Raw genomic sequence first — 21,291 nt, forward strand, 5'->3', positions numbered from 1 at the left:
CTTCTGAGAACCTTGGAAAATGTGAATACAGTAATTATCTTACTTTCACAATTGCATTCTTATGTTTTACAACTGTAATCATCCCAATTAATCAGTAAATGAGATTATATTTTTATAATGTTATTTTTTTTTATGGCCTTGGCATAGCCAATTGACCAGACTATAATATAATGTTATTGTTAACGCAAAAAGTAGATATCAATCTTTATTATGTGATTATTCCCTACTGCACTCAAAACACAAGAACTAATTGAGTCGTGTGGGTGTTTTAGAACTTTAGCTATACTTTTCATTACTATATTCTGGTTAATGCAATGATGTTATGTCTAATAATTCACTAGAAAAGATGGAACAATTTTAATCCACTAGAATTATCGAAAAACTATTTAATTTATGATAATTCGTAACTGGTTGACATATGAAAAATTCAATTGTTTTCTCGATTTTCGATTGATTGATGAAAATGACTTTCGTCCTCATTTGATAAAGTGAAAAATTGTTAAAACATTGATTTAATAAAAAAACGCAAAAATCGTCTTTTCTGGATAATTTGACAGAGTGTTTCAAAATGTTTTTGCTGTTTAAGTTCTTCAAAACGGTTAATTTGAGATATGATAAACTTAAATTGGTTCATAATTATTTATCTACTTCTTGAGCTTTGTGCTTGATCGCATTTTGGCGAGTTTGTGTACTCTAAGAGCCATTTGTAGAGAGCCGTTTTAGACTCTTCGAAATATGGTGGCTACGTCTTTGATGTTACGTCAGTCTCTTGTTAAGTCAGAAATGTTGTTTTTAATAAGTGATTGATTCGACCGTTACTTGATCGAAATTCATTTTATCTAACAATAAAAAACTGAAAACTGTTGTTTTCAAAACTTTCACAAAATTTATTATAATTTATTATCACTACAGCTATTTCTTAAGTGTCTTTCTCAAGTGATCTATTTTTGTCATGAGTTTACACTTATTTGGTCGTCAACTGAATAAGTTGAGAAGGGGAGAACTGTTTGTCTTAAGTTGGTCATTCAGATTTATGATTTTATGACCAATATATTTATATTGGTCATTAAAAGAATGATCATGGTCAAGAAGGTGAAGTGCGAACGTAGAATCCGTTTTTTTCTATTATTGAAAGCCCTTTTGTGCTCTGCTATCCGCTTGTTAAAATTCTACCAGTTTGACCAATGTAAGTTTTTGTGCAGTCGCCTCATTTAAGTTTGTATACACCACTGTGTAAATGCTTTTTCTTTTGGCTCTTGTTATTCTTATTATATTTGCCTAAGGTGTTTGTTCTGAAAGATGGTGTTATTCCTGTTCGCTGTAGCCATTGTTTACTGCTATTTACTTAATAATATTCAATTCTATCTCGAATTTGTTTTTTGACATGGCATAGGCTGCCAATTTGTATTGTGTAGGATGGGATGGAGGAGCTCATGTTTTTTAAGTCTGATAATTTTTAAATCTAGAAAATTTATGGATTGATTATGTTCTGTTTCTATTGTAAATTCAATATGACTATGGAGTAAATTAATATACGATACGAATTGGTCAAGTTGCGTGTTAGTTCCTATAAAACATACCAGTACATAGTCTACGTATCTCCCCAATATAAAAACTGTTTGAATACGGGATGTATTGAAATCTTTGTTTCTAGATGATCCATAAAAGTATCTGATAGCAATGGGCTTACCCATTATAAGTCCTGCACTGGTATTTGTAAATATTTTATTATTAAATTCAAGTAGTCCTAGTTAATAAAATTTTCAAGAAGATGTAAAATTTCAGGTGAAATAATTGGATTTGTTATATTATGGTCTAAAAAGTTTTTTACTATAAAGTTTTTGTAGGAGGAATATTAGGAAAAAGATTTTTTACGCCAAATGAAATTAATCTGAAGTTATTAGGTAACTGAAAATATTGAATTGTATTGACTAGTCCTATTGTATTTTTTACGGTAAATTTAGGTGAAAATTTAGTGTGTTCTAAAATAATCTCTAACAGTTTTTTTGCAAGTTTATATGAAGGAGCTGTATAAAAAGAAACTACAGGTCTTATCGGGTGATTAGGTTTGTGTAGTTTAATAACAGAGTCTAACTTAGGAGGCTGGCTGTAAGTTCATGATATTGAGATATTTCTGTTTTATTGAATTTAATATTGGTTTTGAATTTTCTAACGCCAGTTTAATTTGTTTTTGATACTTTTCCGACGGATCCTTGTTTATTGTTTTAATATTTTGGATATTTAAAAATTCTATTGTTTTTTTATTATATTCCATTTTATCCATAGCAATAGTAGTGTTACCTTTGTTTGCTTGTGTAAACACTATTGGTTTATTTTTAATTGAAATAGCTGTTTGATTCTCTTTGTAACAAGACTTACGAAAAATTAAATTTTTTTGAACAAACATTTAATTTAACAATTAAAAAACAAACCGGACCTGATCCACACTGGAAAAAACAAGACCGGTTTTAAAACATTACTTCATTTTGTTCATAGAAAAAATTTCACTCTGTATGCAGTTTTTGAGAACTATTATAAGAATTTTTTAAATTAGATAAATAGGCAAATATTTGTATTTATTTTTTCCCCACACGATTACTTAATTTTCCCGTTTTTTAAATGAAAATTTATAAATAATTTACGGAGATATTTGCAAAAAAGCAGTTTTTTGCACTAATTTATGAATTTTATTTATTTTTTTATTAACAAAACAAAATGGAGGAGAACAAAACATCGAGGAATTACCGTCTTTTAAATTTGTGCGAAATTTCCCCCCGATCGGTCAAATAGTGTAAAAGTTATTTACTTTATTTATCCCTGAGGCTAAATATTTAAACTATTGAACTTGCTCTATTAATGATTATAGACACATTTAGAAAATTTCATAGGATTCTTCAAGACTTAAACTATCTCAGAAGTTAAATGCGTACTGCGTTTTCATCGAAATTATTTACAAAATAAACGTTTGAAAAGGGAGTTTGAAAAGGTGTTCAAGCTACAGACTTGTACGTACAACCATTGGATAGCTGGTAAAAAAAACTCACATTAAAAAAAAAACCTTCTATGACCAATAGGAACGAAGTTAGGGACTATTTTGACGAAATTTTGGAGCGTGGTAGATGCTACCCATCCCGCCTTTTTTACGCTTACTAAGATATATTACCGGTTTTCTATTATATATATATATATATATATATATATATATATATATATATATATATATATATATATATGATCTTTTTCCTACTCACATGAATACATATAAAATGTAGGGACACGAGGACAGTATACTCTGTGATCTTTGTAGATCTAAAAACATTAATAAATGTGTTTACCGTCCTCGTACTGTACATATACCTATACACATTATATAAACATATAGATCGTCAAAGTAGTAAATAATTATAATTAATATATGGAATATAATGTGTAAAAAATTACCTGAAATTTAATTTATAAAATATAATAAGCATTATTACATTGATATAAAATGAAAAAAATATATGTTGATTTTCCCGGATTTTCCGAGATTTCCGGGAGGGTGGGGTGAAAATTATGTCATCATTATTAATACTGAGACAGACTATTCCAGCGAAATTAAAAAAAAAAAGTAAGTTTTTACGGTGAATTTCAAATGGACACAATTTTTCCGAGGTTTCCCATGTTTCCGGCCAGTGAAAACTATGTAGTTATTCATATTTCGACGAGCTACCCTAGATTAAAAAAAAGAGGCTTCTAGCTGCAATGGAAACCGAGATAATGTAAATTTTTCCTACGTGTTTCAATTTGAAGTTCCAATCTCGAAAAAAAAAAACAGAGCTGATACAGTTATCCCCTCCACTTTCCTCTGTCGATCTTTTGAAAGTACCTTCCTTTCGAAGGGCTGTAAGTTTTGAAAAATTGGATGAATTTTATAGCTATAAGTTTCAATAAAAAGTTTAGATTTTCGTTCAAAATTTGTGCAAATTTTATTTCTTAATGTTTATAAACAATAGAGATATGATTTTTTTTAAAATAGTCCCTAACTTCGTTCCTATTGGTCATAGAAGGTTTTTTTTAATGTGAGTTTTTGCCAACTATCCAATGGTTGTACGTACAAGTCTGTAGCTTGAAAAATATAGAAGTTATTACAATTGTTTATAAGTAAAAAACATACCCCTTTTTCAAACGTTTATTCTGTAAATAATTTCGATGAAAACGCAATATGCATTTAACTTCTGAGATAGTTTAAGTCTTAAAGAATCCTATGCTATCCTAATATAATCTATCCTAATATCCTATCTTAATTTTAATTTAAAAAACGGGAAAATAAAGATATTCTTGATATAAAAAAATGATATATTGTTTATGTAAAATATAAGGAAAAAACTTATATACAAAAAATCAAATTGTGACCATAAATTATTGTTTAAAAAAAATGCAAGGTAAAAATACGAGTACTTTTTCATTTATTCGTCTTCTAGTAACCCCCACCTATGTCTTAAAAGCTTCAGATATCTGCGAAAAAATTTGCCGTGAAATCGATGATTTTTGCATAACCAGACTTTGCTAATAAGTCACTACATTGGCTTTAAATTGAATATTAGTCCTATGTTAGCTTTAATACACAGGTATTAAGTAGTGGTACAGAATATCGAGAAAATAATCGTTTGCAACAGCGTTTTATTTAATTTTCAATTTTTGTTGGTTACCTACCTGTATTGTCGCATTCTTGTGAAACAACTTTGACCTTGAAAGGACACTAAAATGTCACTCTCTGTTTTCGATGCAATTATTACGTGGGAAACGTGACGCATTGCACGTGTGAAATAACATACGCATTGTCTTTATTTTTTACGTTGATTTTATACTGCCTTCACTTATAGTTTACTTTTTGCATATGAATTTATGCTGATAGTTAGGTATAATATAGTATGACAATCTAGTGCAATATAGTGATTTTTTCAACAAAACAATAAATAGTTACCTTACATTATATGTTTCAAGTAAAAATAATTCATATGAAGCTACTTAACATCCAAGCATCTATTGAAACCTATTTATTAAGTACCAAAAAAAACTAAGAATCCATTGGGAAAACAAATCACGGCATTTTAATAACTTAAAAATAAAATAACTTATAAATGCAATAAAAATTAAAATAACTTAAAAATAACTTATAAATGCAATAAAATTAACCATCTAAATTGTACAAGTGTTGAAATTTGTACAATTAAAAAATAATCAATCATTTTACAGACTCATTTCTAGCTAGAGTCTACAAGCCCATGGAAGATTTTTAATGGGTCATTTGACCCAGTTTGAATCGCATAATATAAAACAATATGGTATAACAACTTTAGAAACTATGCCGTCAATTCTTATCGGTACATGTGAGTCACAGGTGAAATAAAATTACTACTCAAAGGGGTAACTTTTTTTGGCCAAACATTTTTGTACGGCATTTTTTATAACTTAGGTAGGCAATGCAAAAATAATGACTTGCTACCTAATACCGTACAAAAAGGTTGGTACCAGGAGCAGGCAAAATAGATAGAACCGGAGATATTTTGCGATTTTTATTAATTTTAATTTATAAATTCAGTTTTTGAAATAGCAAAATAGAGAAATAAAAATAGGGCTAACTCGAGTGATAAGGGTCGTAGGACATTGCATTTCTTTTAACCTTCCGTCGGGCGCGGCTGTTCAAATTGATACAACACTAATGTTTTGTGCCAATGTGTGTGTCTCGTAAACAGTAGGGAAAAGTCGTCACCAGTAGCTTCCTACCTCCTACTAATTAGTAAATATTCTTTGCTAGAATGAAGATATTTAAATACATATTGCTCATTTTGATCTACCGCGCCCATTGGGTTAATAAAATTAATTTTGTAAATTTGTGACATTTATTAGTTTGGTAAGTACTATTTCTTTAAAATTACATAATTATACTTACACTTACTTTATATACATCAAACTGATTTACTGCGCCTGGTTGGAGATTTTTTTGTAAGTTACCAAATTTATATTTGTTTTAAGTCGGAAAGACGCTTATCGTGGCAAGTTGTAGTAAAAAATATAACTTGGAGACTCCTAAAGATGTTAAAGAACTACAAAGATTGATGTTTGACGACGACGAAGGTTCACAAGACGATTTTGATGATGAAGAGAATACAGATGCAGAATATGAAGTCGAACCTCGTGACGACGATTCAGATATCGAGCAAGAAGCTAGTGATAATAATGATTACGACGGATATAACGTAGATGATAACTATTTTTGGAGGAGAGGAAAGTAAAGGAAGGAAGCTATTAGAAAAAACAAAATGGAATAAAAATCTCCCATCACAAAGAGTTCGTTTAAAACAACATAACCTTATTCGCAAGTTACCATGTGTAATAGGTACTGCAAGAATGTCAAAAACTCGTTTGGTATACAATCATACGCAATATTTAGATGACGAAATATTGCGTATGATTGTACAACAGACCAACCAATAGATTAAAATTATAAGTTTCTGGTGTTCACAGAAGTAACAGACAGAGTGTGGAAGACCTGTTGGGATCCGACGGGGATGGTACTGAAAAATTCCGACTGGTCATGAACATCAAAAGATTTAAGTTCATTATGCATTGTATCCGATTTGATGATCGCACTACCACAAATGAAAGAGAAAAATCCGACAAAATTGCAGCAATTCGTGACATTTTTACAATGTTAGTGAACAATTCACAAAAAAACCTATAGGTTAAGACACAACGTTACGATTGATGAGATATTGGAAGGCTTTCGTATATCGTCGAAATATACGACCCCATATCGTGATGATGGGGTTTTGTGCAATAGATACCAAATAAACCTAATAAATATGGTGTGAAAATATATGCACTTGTGGATTCTCAGGTTTACTATCTATATAATTTGGAAATATATGCAGGATTACAACCTGAAGGCCCATTTCGATTGAGAAATTCGACGGATGTTGTTCTGCGACTTTGCCAACCTATTTATCAGACTGGACAAAATGTGACTGCTGATAACTGGTTCACCAGTATTCCATTGATAGTAGGCACGTTAAAAAAATAACAAAGTCGAAATTCCACCTGAATTCCTTAAAAATAAGACGAGAGCTAATAGTAGCTTGTTTACCTTCAAAAATGGGTGCACTTTGGTTTCTTACGTTCCCAGAAAAGGAAAATGTGTAATTTTGGCTTCAAGTCTTCATGAAGATTCCTCTATTCATCTTGAAACAGGAGATAAAAAGAAGCCATTTATTATCACCTTTTACAATCGCATCAAAGTCGGAGTTGACACAACAGATAAATTGTGTGTTCAAACAACGTAGCTAGAAATGTTCGTCGTTGGCCCATGGTGGTATTTTTCGCTATGCTCAATATTTGGAATCAATGTTGAGGTAATATATTTTGGCAATGATCAAAATGTTGTTGGAAGAAACATTTTTTTGAAAGATTTGTCACATGCAGTAAGTAGTTTTACCTCATATTGTTCGACGAAGTTCGGAAAGATCAGGAATTAGAACAAGGAGAAGAAAAAACAGAAAATGAACATGTCGGAAAACGCAAGAGATGTCATATATACATTGGACAAAGATGTTTGACTAAGTATAACTGCAAAAATTGTAAGAAACCCATTTGTCCGATTCACATAGACAGCTTTTACAATATTTGCAGTCAGATATTTACAGAAATACTATAAGATGACATAAATGAGGGAAGGGTATAATACAGAACTTTATAGGTACTTTTTTACGAGTACATACTACCTCAGATTTTAGAAAAAGTTAGTTACCTTTTTGCGTTAATGATTTGTACCGTAAACAGGGGTAACTTTGCCTCTGCCAAGGTAACTTTGCTCCATTACTAAAAAAAGTTTCATTTTAATTTGCCTATGAATTAAAAACCGTCTTCACAAAACGCGCATCGCCGTTTTACTGGTTGCCTATTGACAAATTCTCCCCATGTGCAGCATCGACTTGCTCTTCCATTTACATGCCTACAGCGAGTCGGGAAGGTGGTGGTGTAAAAACTTCGGTAAAAACTACGTATAAAATTTGGTGTGTGTAGAAAGTTGTGCTATTATCTCACAAGTAAGTATTTGTGTATGCGTTAAGTGTATACTGTTTATCAACTTTTTTACTAAATTGTAACTTATAAATGAACAAATGATCAACTTTTCTTTTTCTAACCTAAGTTTACAAATTATCAGGTGACTCGGGGTAACTTTGCTCCAAAAAGTGGCTCAAAGTTACCCCGAAATATATATTATGTTTAATATATATTTTTGTTACAGATATGCCTAGAACACCTAAAACAGTACTAGGATCACAGCGCTATGCTGACTATAGACAAGAAACCCTACAAGAGTGTTTAAATGAAATAAGAAGAGGTGAAATCTCACACAGAAGGGCAAAAGAAAAATATGAAATTCCAAGAAGGACCATTTTAAATAAACTGAAAGGGAAACATTCCAAAACGCTAGGGAGGCAAAACGTATTTACTCCCGGCGAAGAAAACCAATTTGTCAATTGCCTGATTTATATGGGAGAGTATGGGTTACCTACTAACGCAAGGGAACTGAAAAACATCAAAAATTATTTAAACCGTTGCGGAAGAGATGTCAAAATTTTCAAGGATAACTTCCCTGGAGAGGATTTGATCAAAAAAATTATGGTGAGACATCCTGAAATTTCCCTACGTTTTGCAGAAAATATTAAACGTGTACGAGCAGGAGTTGATGAAAACATATTGAGAAGCTTTTTCGAAAATCTGGCAGTTGAGTTAGGCGGCGTTGCTCCAACAAATATATGGAATTGTGATGAAACTAATCTCACTGTTGATCCCGGCAAAAAGAAAGTCATTGTCAAGAGAGGTTGCAAGTATCCAGAACTAATTAGAAACGCTTCAAAGACCTCTGTGTCCATTATGTTCTGTGGAAACGGCAAAGGTGAACTTTTACCACCCTATGTTAATTACCGGGCTACTAAAATGTGGACTACTTGGGCTGATAATGGGCCAAAAGGATGCCGTTACAACGCTAGCAGTTCCGGATGGTTGGATGCAAATATTTTTGCAGATTGGCTTAAATTCCAGTTGGTACCTATGTTTAGGAAGCTGAATGGTAAAAAGGTATTATTATACGACAACCTCTCTTAACATATTACAGTACATGCACTTCAACTCTGTCGTGAAAACGACAATCATTTAATTTGTCTGCCTCCAAACAGTACAGGTTTGACGCAACCTCTAGACGTGGCTTTCTTTCGGCCCCTAAAAATACCCTGACGAAAAATTTTGTCAGTTTTGAAAAGTACTGAAGATGGCATTCGCAACACTAATATACAGAAGCAACACTTTCCTCCATTTTTGTCAAAGGTGATGGACTTGCTTGGTCCACAAATCAAATCTAATTTAGAGGAAGGGTTTCGAAAATGCGGAATATTTCCCCTGAATGTTGAGGAAGTACTCAGCCGAATACGCTGCTTTCTTTTTTAGTTTTTTTTGCACAAATAATATTTTTGGAGCAAGGTTAATATAAGCAACCCATTAGCTTTGCTCCAACTATACGTTACTATACAAAATTTCATGCTTTTATGAGGTGGAGCAAAGTTACCCCACACTATAGGTAACTTTGCTCCACTTTTTATTAAAAAAAATATGTAATTAATTATTTTTAGAATAAAAAATACCATACAATAATTACATTGTATACCTTCTTCATCAGTTATTAAAAAAAAAACATAATACTAGTAGAAAGTTTATACACTTTTCCTCGCAATTCCTTTAATAACTCCTAAAAGTGGAGCAGAGTTACCCCAGTTTACGGTACTCGTTTTTTATGTACTTAAGTTTTTAGTATTAAATGCCTAGTATTAAAATAAGTTGCTGTTATTTACATTAAGAGGCGTAAACGTTTGAAGACCGCGCCCGACAGAAGGTTAAATTCATGTAAAATTGCCATATTTCGAATAAAATAAATTAACTTTATACATATATGTTAATGTGTTTGAATTATGTTAAACGTTTATAAGCTTAAAATCACAGTACTTCTTTAAACCTATTTTACAATGTTTAACATATTTTTAATTATTAAATGATTTAATTTGATAAAATAAGCCTTTCTCTCCAATTTGGTGCTTTTAGAATTTTCTGTAGACCTAATAGTTTAGACATAATAACATTGTAGATAAAAGCTTTCTGGGTCCCTATTATAAGTCTATATTACAATTTTTTTGTGTATTTTTAGAAAAATTATTAACGATTTTCAAAAAATCGTCTTTTGAAGCTATTTTTGCAATAATTAAGCAACAAATTAACAAAAATGACTTTACAAACTCTCATTTTAAAGGATTTTTTCTTTTGCACATTTTGTGCATCACATATTGGTAGGTATCACCAAATTTATCAGAAGCAGTTGTTAGCTGTATCGAAGATTTTCACGAAAAACGCTTTTTATTTGCTAATTTCTCTGGTCTATAAATGAGGCTATGGAGAGAAGGTGAAGCAATCAACAGCAAGCAAAAGAATAACTATATTTCATAACTATATTCTATATAATTCTTTCAACCCTTGAAGTATGGCAGAAAATAAGCGAACAATCCAACATAAAAAATGTGATGTAAAAGAGATACGACTGAAAAAAAATGGTAATCTGCTTTTACTAAAATTTTCCAGAGTTTATCTGTAAGTGTAAGCAACAAGTTATACCCTTACATCCGCATTGTACGTCAATAAAGTCAAATATAAACAATACAATATCAGGTGTCCGCATGAAAATGTTTGTTGTACTATAATAAAATAGAAACAATACTTACAACAGATAATATAACGATATCCCAGCTACGAATGTCTCTGGAGTACTTAACTATTTTTTCAGGATTTATTTTCATGATCTGATGTTATTTATTGTAGACTAGTTGCCACTGACACTCCACTGCAGTTTGTTTATTTATTTATTGTATTGAGAATGAGAGATTATGATTGTCGATACGTTTTCGCGAACGCGAATACGTTCGATGATGTTATTTCGTGATGATTTATATCATGGTCTACAGACCACGTGGAGTCTTGGGGGCCGGTGGCGGCCAAAGTAATTAGTTTGGAACGCGAATGTGCCCATCTGCATCTACCGAATCGACAGCCGTGCCCCCCGATCTACCACGATTTCCTCCGAACGGAAACTATAGAGGTGGCCACTATCGAATTGCAAAGAAATGCTGTCCGGATTCGTTAAAAAAATTAAAGAGAGTATTAGATATTATTTTTTAGTATAAGAAAGGTCGAAATAACCACAAATACTTTTCAAACTAGGTATCTTTTGATAGTTCTTTGTTTTTATTCGCATGCTATCTATTTTAGCGATTCAGACTTTTGGAATCATTTTTTTTAGTTCCGGAAATTTCCAAGAAAATATTTGAATGGTTCAAATAAAATGTGTACGTATTGACAAGGTTAGCAACCTACCAATCGTAAAAACAAATAGGTACTGCTCAAAAAAAAACAATGTACAGCCTCGGAACCGAATTGATACCATGAAGACGACTACGACAAGAAATAAGGACAAGCGAAAAACGTCCTAAAGCCAGATGAGAATTACTACTTGGAATATCAGATCGCACAACTCAAGGGGCCAAGAAATAACCCAAGTGCTGAAAGAGAAAGAAATAGACATTTGTGCTCTACAGGAAACAAATAGAAAGGAAAATGATAATCAAAGTAGGTGAATACGTACTAATCTACAGTGGAGTAGCAAAAGAAAACAGGGCTAAAGAAGATGTAGCCTTACGGAAGAGACACAGTCTGCCCGAATCAAACAATATGGAGAAATAAAAATATCGGGAAAGAAATGAAAGGTAGAATTTACAAAACAGTCATCAGACCAATAATGACATACGCGACAGAAACAAGACCTGACACAGAGAGAACAAAAAGCATGTTAGAAACAGCAGAGATGAAAACACTTAGAAACATTGATGGGAAAACACTATGGGACAGAGCTAGAATTACAGATATACGACGTAGATGCAAGGTGGATAACATCAAGAACTGGGTACGAAATATAAGAGTAGAATGAAACGATCATATAAGCCGAATGATAACAAATACAGTAGTAAAGACGGCAAGAGACGGTTCCCCAATAGGAGGACGATCAGTAGGAAGGCCACGAAAACGATGGAACGACAACTTACTGGAGGCACATTGAAAAACAGACAGATTCATGTCTATATAAAAAGAAGAAGAAGAAGCAGAAGAAATATATACGTTGGAACATATGAGTCCCACTAGAATTTTAATATGGAACGTATTTATCCCTCTCGAATCATACTCTGTATTTTATTATAGAAAAAGGAAAAATTAGAAAGGAAAGTGGATAAACGCGAATTAAAATATTTGGCTGACAATTTATAAAATGAATCGGATGATAAAGAAGAGCCCTTTCAGGTTAGCTGTTCGGAATACGCACCAAACTCTGCTCGATATCTGCCTTTTATTTGATTAAAGTTCATTTATTCTAGCAATTAACCATATATCTCTTGAATGATGAATTGCCCCAAGAACAATCTGGTAATATGTCTACAACTTCTAGTACAATACTAAATGTCTCTTTGATTAAATAGCCAACCTCTCAACCATCTTATGAACATTTTGTTCCCCGAAAAAATCTACCGATCCGTGACGTTTTCGCTGTGCCACTAATTTCAATTAATCGTTCTTGTAGCGAAATAAATGTGTTTCTAAAAATGTTCCTTAGAAGTCGTCTAATGTATATATCACAAAATACAAACCAACGGTTAAAGATGTTAAAAGAACAAAATAAACTTAGTGTTGAATCTACCGATCCCTCTGAAATAATGATAATGGCGGGGCTGTCTTAATCGTGAGTTACAATCGATTTCCAACCATGCAGCTTTATTGGTCTACAAATAAATCAATGGAGAATGAAGCATTGAAATCTGCGGTTTCTAGAGATACATTTTTGACACTGCTATCGAAGCTCTACTTCAATAATCCAGATAAGCCAACAGACTTTAACAAAACTTACTATATTGACGAGGTTGTGACTTGTTGGAAACTTTTTTTAAGTGGACGTTACGATAGTGTTTATCAATGTGTTGATGAATTAATAGCTAAATTTAAAGACAGATCAGTTCTCAAGCAATATAGCAATATATACCTAGAAAACCTATAAAAAGGAGTATTAAAATAGGAACTTTGGGCGAAGGAGTGGTTACCAAACTATGTCAAAGTATTAGAAGTCCAGACGTATCTGCATGGGCCTGTATCTATATAACCTAATGAAGAATTTACAGTATGCGGCAGTTGGTAACTGTGTAAGCAATCGAAGACAGCTAGCAGAAATCAGTAAAAAGCTGTAAGTACTTAGACTTAGAAATGCAATGCAGCAATTCGGGTTTATTAACCGTCAAATGGAAGAATACTAAATAAGTGGTTGTAATTAGTAATTGTCACATAGCTGAAATTGGTTTAGTCGAAATAAAAATGAAAGATGGTTCAAAATGGTTCAAAAACTAATGTTTCTTGTCCACGGTCAGTTTTATTTTACAATCAAAATATGGTCGGAGTCGATCTTGCAGATCAGCTGTGTGGACTGTACGATATAAACAAAAAATCTAATAAATGGCGGAATTAGGTACTTTGTAAACTACGTCTGACGTGGGTGGTGAATTCTTGGATACTTTATAAAGAAATACACCAAAAAAAAATTCTTCTTCTGCAATTTATTGTACCATTAGCCGAGCAGCTGAACAGTTGTGGCAGACAAAATGCTTCCGTAAAAAGACGCAGATTATATGGTAGACCATCAAAAAACTACAATGTCTCTACAAAATATTGGAGAGCATTTGCACATTGAAGGGACAACTCGACGAAGATGCCGCTGATGTCACAAAATTAAAAAAAGAAAAAACAACAAAGGTTTCATGCTGTGAGTATAACATTGCATTATGTATGGATTGTTTTAAGATATTTCATATATGAATTATACAATAAACACGTTTTTGTGTTATCTGCTTTTATTAAGTTTTGTAACTACTGGGACGTAATTATAACCTGGAGGGACATATATGTCCCATGGTAATATTAATCAAAACATAGGTCAATAAATTTGACAAATGTTGCAAATCGCATAAAAAGAGCATTTAGAGCCTAAATAATCCAAAAAAATTCCTAAAAAAAGTTCATAAAAATTAAAAAGTCGAGGCGAAAGAGTTAAATGAAAAATATTGACAGACAGGTATAAAATGGTAAATTATCGATATCAATTCAGAATCGTGTTTGTGATCATCATCATTCTCTTTGTTTTAAAGCCATTCTTCGTTTTGGATGATGACTGTTTCGACGTTGAACATGCAGTAATCAACTTAATCTTTTTTAGCATGAATTGCTGCCATACTTGATGAGAAACGAACGACGACAAAATTCGAACTACATGTATAGAAAGTTATTATTCAACTTTCATACCATAGTTTTTCTACGAAGTTAAGAAGAGAGGGTTTCTATCCCACTTAACGTTTAAGTTCGTCTACATTCATCCCACCGTTTGTACCAAGTACTTATTTCATCCATTTTCTTGATATATTTTTAAAAAATCCTATCTGTAGATACATCATGTAGATGCAATGATAGATATTTCTCTAATACATAAAAAATAACATCAAGATCATAGTTGAAATTTTAAAACGAATTGTTTGTACACGGCGAGTTACATAAAGATCGAAATATTATAGATATTATTTAAAATAATCACATCAATACAAAAAAAATACCAACTATAAGTTTCAAAACTGAAATTGCTTATTTTAATTTTTGTCGTAACTATTCTAAAGTTGATTTATAAAAACTGAACAGGTAATCAAATCAATCGTTATCTGGAGAGACACGTTCATGGATACCTCGAATTAATTCGTAAAAGTCCCATCTCGAAAATGGTATGATCCAACAGAATGACAAGGGGTAGCTCAGGCCATGTGCCTACGGCCGGAGCCGATATGGAAGGAGAAAGATAATGTGTAGTGTAGACAAAAGAAAGTAGAGCAATAAGCAGTACTGTACTCAAACAATTCAAGCGATTCGTTGGTGACCCATTTTATTTAAGACTTGATCTGATACTTTTTACCTATTTTTCTTATATCCGATTTTTCATATTAAAATATGTGACTAATACTTTTTATACAATGTGGAACAGTTAAATGGATTACATTCGTTATTCCAATAATAGTGCATATTTCAAAAAAAAAAAACTGGGATACACGTCAATTTTAGTTTTTAAAGTACCTCCTGCTTTAACCCTTAACTGGTCCGGCGTCGTCTGACAGATGATTCCATATTTTTAATTATATTTTATTGGAAATTGGCACAGCCCACAGGCAAGTCCTTCTATCTAATCCTTAAACTATTGAAGCTTGACAAGTGGCTGTATTTGCGACAAGTTTCTCTCAGTTCTTAAAAAGTTATCGCAACAATTAGGTCGAGAGTAGTTCCTCAGACGACGCCGGACTGTTGGTGTGACTTTTTTGTGTGTCGTGCATTTTTAGAAATTATTCAAGCGGGCCATCAAAACGAGTGCGTTTCAGTGATGACGATTATGAGACAACTCTTTAAAAGTGGTACAATGAGGAATGTGATAGTGACAGTGATGTAGACGATATTTCGGAAGACCATAACATTGAATCTGAACACGATACATGTTCGGAATTTTCTGATTCTGACGAGCCTGCAGATTGTGATGAATTAGCAGTAAGTGATAGTGACAAAACGTATGTTTATGGTTATCGACACAGGTAGTGTACGTCAGAAGTTATCCCCTCATCTAAAACACGTAAACACAACATTGTCATAAAAGTGCCAATTCTAAAAACAAAGGCAAAAATTCTCTGCGAGGCTGCGATATCCTTGTCTGTTTGGTATATGTTGTTTAGTGATAACAGTCTACAATATATTGAGCATAATACAAACACAAAATTACGATCAATGAGTGAGAAATATTCTGCTAGTTCTATCCGTCATCTTAGAGAAATGTATGTTATTGAGTTAAGAGCATTTTTGGCACTCCTTGTTTACACTGCCATTTTCAACTCCAATCACGAAAATATGGACCGTTTATTTGCAACAGATGGAACTGGAAGAGAAATTTTCAAAGCAGTCATGAGCACAAAATACCTGTGCTTGCGTTGCAAAAAGCCTGTTTGTTTGTTTGGGATGTACAAAAACACTATGTAAAAATTGCATATAAAATTGGTAAAGTTTGACTGATGCTGGAAACAAACATTTTTGAACGATTTTTATTTTACCTAGTTTTTTGTTTAGTGTGCAGTTTGAACATTTATCCTAGAAATACATTTTTTTCATAGTGTTTTTTATATAGTTTTTTAATTACTTTACAAAACTATGTACTTTTTCGCAAATATTTGTATGGATGTCAGTTTTATTTTAAAATTTTTTTATAACCCAAATAATGCCCAAATCTAATACGTTCACTTTTATATAAATATATCAGGGTATGTTTGTAACATTTTTTCTTAATAAAAAAATTATTTTTGAGTGTTGTTTTGCTTTCTTGAAAACAGTAGTTTCGCAGACTACGCCAGACCAGTCACGCTACTGCTACAGTACCGGACCAGTTAAGGGTTAAGAATTAAACATCTAAATTGGGCACCATCTAGAGTGAAGGGTATAAAGTAAATCTGTGGAGAATGGTATGGGTTTGTGACACATCATTTAAAAGGGACTAGGTACTTATTATCTATTTAAAAATGTTATTGTTTTAAAATTCAGTACAAAAATAAAAAAAAAATCCGTTTGACAAAATTCGCTATAGGGGAGAGTGGTCCACAGTGAGACGATTTTTAGTCATTCGAGATTTTTTCACTTTTCTATATATGATGAAAACAAACAAATAATTCTGTAAATTGGCCTTTATTTTACAAAAATACACAACTAGATTTGAACTTGAAAACAAAAGCGTAAAAAAATCATTTTGATATTGCAAAGTGTCTCACTGTGTCCCACAGTGGTCCACACTGAGACACACAGTGGTGGAACGAGACATCGTTCATTGAACATGTAGTGCGCCAAAATTCACTTCGAACTGAACAAAATTATTTTGCCTCTTTGTTTTTCCGTATAAACTGGTACAGGTAAAAGCATCGCTATGTCTTGCGATAAAACACTAGAACTTCAGGAACATTTGAATAAAAGAACTTGTTCGATTTATTTTTTCTTCTCAGGTAATTGATCTCATATTCAAAGTCATCGGAAAGACTAGTCAAAATTTTGCCAATAAAATATTTTACTTATTTAACAAGAACATCAATGACCGCGTTTCTATCCAGTTCTTCCTATCATGTTATTGAAGCATCAATATCAGCATCATATTCAGTTGGGCTGTTCAGGAATTCTGCTTGGTCACTTAAAGAACGATTTTCGGATTCTATAAATCGTTTTTTACTGTCTTAGCTTTAGCTTTCCGTTTTTCGGCGTTCTTTGCTTGAAGTTCAATTTTTTCTAGAGTGTCTGTTGGAATGAAACTTTTTCCACGTTTTCTGTTCTGCTTTGCCTTCAGATATAGGAATATGGTTAGAACTATACTTTGCAAGAGTATCACATGTAGAGAGGGTTTTCTATCTATGGACATTCACCAACTCTTAATGCTTTACGCTTTCTTTGCCCAGATTCTATCGTCTTTATGTGATACACTATCTTTCGGTTTTTTTTCTTACGAATGTGTATCTGTATAGTAGCACGCCCATGCTACGCGGTGTTTGGTGTATGGAGGTATGTGGTTATATATAATAATACAGAAATTGAACAAATATATATTCGTACAAATACCTTTAAGGATGGATCACAGAAGATACTGATCAGACAAAAGAAATACGATGCCGCATTGAAATTGAATGGTCAACTTTTAACACAATAGGAAAACTTTTGTAATTATGGTACCATAATTACGAGACAATAAGAAATGAAACACATGCACGCACAATAATTAATAAAATTATAAAACACAATAAAATACCGGAAGAATGGAGTACGAGCGAACTAATTCTACTATTCAAAAAAGGAGATAAAAACAGCCAGAAAACTACAGAGGTATAAACTTGTTAAATACTACGCTAAAACTTACAACTAAAATTTTACAAGAACTAATGAATCAGAAGATAAGTTTAGCAGATAAACAACAGGGTTTTCGTAGTGGAAGATCATGTACAGATGCAATATTCGTCATATAGCAAATCACTAAAGTATAATAGACCGGAATTTCTGTGTCTGATTGACTTAAAGAAAGCATTTGACAGAGTAATACTCAAAGATGTAATTCATCTTCTGCATAATAGAGAAGTTCCCCTAAATATTATAAAAACTATTGAAAGCATCTACCAAAACAACAAAATGGAAGTCAGAATAGATGGACAACTTACAGAACCTGTAGAAATAAGCAGCGGAGTAAGACAGGGGGACTCGTTGAGCCCTATGCTCTTTAATTTCATCATAGATGAAATCATCAAAAGCGTTAACAAAGGAAGAGGATACAGAATGGGAAACAAAGAAGTAAAAATACTTTGTTATACAGACGACGAAATATTGATAGCCCAATATGAAGATAGTCTGCAAAAACTGGTCCACAGACTTAACATAAGAGCAAAATAATTTTATATGACAATCTAATCTCAGAAAACTAAAATAATAGTAATCAGCAAAGAATCAACAGATGTAAAATAAAAATTGATTGCATCAGTATTGAACTAGTAATGGAAATAAAATACATTGGAAATAAACTATCCAGCTATGGACACCTGGACAAAGAAGTGAGAGATCAAGTAAAAAAAGCAAATAAACTAATACGATCCCTTAATACTGCTCTATGGCGAAACAAAATAACACTGAGATGAAGTCAAGAATTTATAAAGCCAGTGTAAGACCAATAATGACATATGCCTCAGAAATAAGACCTTAAACAGCCACAACACAAAGGCTACTGGAAACGGCAGAAATGAGAGAACTGAGAAGAATTACAGGATATACGCTAAAAGATCGAAAGAGAAGTGAAAACATTAGAAAAACCACATAAGCAGAATGGAGGAGACCCGTGTCGATAAAATAGCAAATGATAGGTCACCAATCGGCAGAAGAAGTATCGGACGACCGCGCAAAAGATGGAGTGACAACCTTTCATAGAGGTATTAATCCGTCAATGAACAAGCAGAGTTGCTTATAAAGAAGAAGAAAAAGAAGGTAAAACTTTTCTGTAATCGCAATATCAATATAACGCTCTGGATAAGAATGTTTTAATGTTATATTGTTTCCATCCTTTTGTATATTTTTGAGGACTGGACACTGAAACAATCCAACGAAAACCTTGAAGCATTCGGAATGTGGTGTTACCGATGTATTCTGAAAGTATCATGGATAAATTGGAAAACAAACGCACAAGTTATCGAACAACTTAAATTCCATAAAAATCATAAGATGAGAAAAATACGAACTATCAAGAAATATAATGCAGGGCAAAATCAATGGCAGAAGAAGCGTAGGAAAACGTAAAATCTCGTGGCTACGCAACCTCCTGGAATGGTTTGAACGGAGTTCAAATTTTACTATTCAGGCACGTAAATAACAAAATAATAATTGAACTTTGATCAAATAAAAGGCATATATCGAGCACAGTTTAATTTAATCTTGCCCAAGTACTTTCGATCCCTAGATCATCTTCAGGGGCATTTCGTCAATTGCGGCCTATCTGACAAGAACAAAATATCATAAACATATAATTGTACATTACACTACACTACAAAAGGACAAACAAACACTTTAAAATTATTAAAGAAAAGCTACATTGCGTGCCGAAGCCGGAGACAGAATGATGTCATTTTTCATCATGTCAACAGACTTTTTAAATATAAAAAAATAATATTTTTACAGGCAATGGTTAAAAAGATATTCTAATTGTTTATAAGCAAAAAATCGACAAGTTTTTGCAAAATTATTTTGCAATATTTAAAATTAATTTTCTTATTTTTTTTAATGTTAATAATAGAACAAGTCTTCTTCTTCCAGAAACTACCCTTACAATTACTAAAACTATATAATTTTCTGACTTATATTGTTGCAAAAAAAATTAATTTGGGATAAACAAATAAAATAACTTTTAAACTATATACCGATCACTTTGAAATTTTAACCATATTTTAAGCACTACAAGACACAGCATTCCATGAAATATAAATGTTATAAGTTTATTTTTAAAAAAGTTATTAACATTTATAAAAATCCGAAATTTTTGACCTATTTTGCAACTTCCGAAGCAACAAATAAGGATAGAAACATTTAGAAAACGCCATTTTAAAGGTTTTTATATGACATAAAAGTTTCTTCTCTTGTAAAAGTTGTTTAAAATGCTTCACTTTTTGCTGATAGACGAAAAAAGCAAAAATTTTCCGTTTTTTGACTTTAATTTGTTAATAACGAATTGAGTCCAAAAAATCGGCGGCAGGAAACATATAGGTTTTTGTTACAGAGGTCCATACTACTCAAAACAACTGTCGTTTGCCTGGCCGGACGAGTGTCATGAAAAAATGCTTATTTCTCTGGGCTATTAATGCAACGTAACCAAATTAAATAAAATAATGGATGAATTGGAATAGGAACTTTTTTACCTATTTCTGAAATGGACTTTACTAAAATTTATGAAATTAAATAATTTTTTTCCAAGCGATAAAGAAGTTATCAAAAATTTGCACAGTGTATAAAGATCTATGTGGAGAGACCAAAATGATATATTTAAAGATGAAATTATGACGGAAAGCCTAGATGTGTTACCAATATTAACAGTAGCAAGGAGAGAGTGTACGGATTAAGATAGTTTGGGCATTTCCAACGGCGAAATGAGAACAACTCAATATTAATAATGAGAAAACAAAGAAAAAGTAAGATATAATAAAGCTAGAGAGAATGATAATGATAATAACAATACATTTAATTTTTGAATACTTCAAAAGAATACTGTTAACATTGGTATTTTTTTTTGTAAAATTTTCGTATTGTACTTACATGTGCCTACTTATGCACTATGTGCAACTAAACTCCTTAGTTCGTTTGGTAAACTGACTGCATGCTTTTAAATTTGTGAATAAAAATATTAAATTACAACAGCAACTACCCAGCTGGCAAATACGTGTGCAATAGTTGGTCAAGATAATTGGTATGCATAAATAAGCCTTTATAGATGATAAAAAACATAATAATTAAACAGTTATAAAACAAATTGAGATATTT

At 32.1% G+C, this 21,291-nt stretch overlaps 1 protein-coding gene across 2 annotated transcripts in view; it reads right to left on the reverse strand.

Moving 5' to 3' along the window:
* LOC140437257 (trehalase-like) overlaps nucleotides 1–21,291 on the reverse strand; it is a 53,370-nt gene that overhangs the window by 27,617 nt on the left and 4,462 nt on the right. The window contains exon 1 of one of the 2 annotated variants that reach the window (XM_072526673.1): nucleotides 10,812–11,101. The exons of the other annotated variant lie outside the window; for it this stretch is intronic. The gene's annotated coding sequence lies outside the window, so the exon portion shown is untranslated. Of the gene's footprint in view, nucleotides 1–10,811; nucleotides 11,102–21,291 lie in introns of those variants that run through there. 2 annotated transcript variants of the gene reach the window in all.

This window comes from Diabrotica undecimpunctata, chromosome 3, assembly GCF_040954645.1.
Source record: "Diabrotica undecimpunctata isolate CICGRU chromosome 3, icDiaUnde3, whole genome shotgun sequence".
Classification (NCBI taxonomy): domain Eukaryota; kingdom Metazoa; phylum Arthropoda; class Insecta; order Coleoptera; family Chrysomelidae; genus Diabrotica; species Diabrotica undecimpunctata.